Raw genomic sequence first — 1,600 nt, forward strand, 5'->3', positions numbered from 1 at the left:
TAGAGAACTCCTAAAGCTGATAAACACCTTCAGCAAATTGGCTGGATACAAAATTAACTCAAAAAAGTCTGTAGCCTTCCTATACACAAATGACAAGCTTGCAGAGGAAGAAATTAGGAAAACCACACCCTTCACATTAGCCACAAGCAATATAAAATATCTAGGAGTTACCCTAACTAAGCAAGTGAAGGACTTGTATGAAAAAAATTTCAAAACTCTGAAGAAAGAGATTGAAGATGACCTGAGAAGATGGCGTGATCTTCCTTGCTCATGGATCGGGAGAATTAACATAGTAAAAATGGCCATCCTACCAAAAGCAATCTATAGATTCAATGCAATCCCTATCAAAATAACTACACAATTTTTTAAAGACATTGAAAGTTCAATTCTGAACTTCATATGGAAAAACAAAAAACCCAGAATAGCTAAAACAATCTTGTACAATAAAAGATGCTCCGGAGGAATCTCCATACCTGATCTCAAACTGTACTATAAAGCAATAGTACTTAAAACAGCATGGTACTGGCACAGCAACAGGCTGGTTGATCAGTGGAATCGAATCGAAGACCCAGATATGAATCCACACACATATGGTCACTTGATTTTTGACAAAGAAGCCAAATCCATTCAATGGAAAAAGGATAGCATCTTCAACAAATGGTGCTGGTCTAACTGGAGGTCTATGTGTAAAAAAATGAAACTGGACCCATATTTGTCACCTTGCACAAAACTCAAATCCAAGTGGATTAAAGACCTCAACATAAAACCAGAGACACTAACTCACTTAGAAGAAAAAGTGGGAAAGAGCCTGGAACATATTGGCACAGGAGACAACTTCCTGAACAGAACACCAACGGCCCAGGCCTTAATGTCAACCATTAATAAATGGGACCTCATGAGGCTGAGAAGCTTCTGTAAGGCAGGAGACACTGTCAAAAGAACAAAGCGACAGCCTACAGACTGGGAAAAAATCTTCACCAACCCTACATCTGACAAAGGTCTAATATCCAAAATATATAAAGAACTCAAGAAATTAAACACCACCAAACCGAATAACCCAATTGAGAAATGGGGCTTGGAACTAAACAGAGAATTCTCAACAGAGGAGTATCAAATGGCTGAGAAACACTTAAAGAAATGCTCAACCTCCTTAGTCATCAGGGAAATGCAAATCAAAACAACTCTGAGATTCCATCTTACACCCATCAGAATGGCTAAGATCAAAAATTCAAGCGACACCACATGCTGGCGAGGATGTGGGGAGAGAGGAACACTCCTTCATTGCTGGTGGGAATGCAAACTAGTACAGCCACTTTGGAAATCTATCTGGTGCTATCTCAGAAAAATGGGAATAGGGCTTCCTCAAGACCCAGCTATTCCACTCCTTGGAATATACCCAGAAGATGCTCCAGCACACAACAAGAAAATTTGCTCAACCATGTTCATAGCAGCCTTATTCATAATAGCCAGAACATGGAAACAGCCTAAGTGTCCCTCAGTAGAAGAGTGGATAAAGAAACTGTGGTACATATACACTATGGAATACTACTCAGCTATTAAAAACAAGGAATTCCCGAAATTTGTGGATAAATGGATTGAG

The sequence above is a fragment of the Acomys russatus genome, chromosome 30 (assembly GCF_903995435.1).
Source record: "Acomys russatus chromosome 30, mAcoRus1.1, whole genome shotgun sequence".
Taxonomy (NCBI): Eukaryota; Metazoa; Chordata; class Mammalia; order Rodentia; family Muridae; genus Acomys; species Acomys russatus.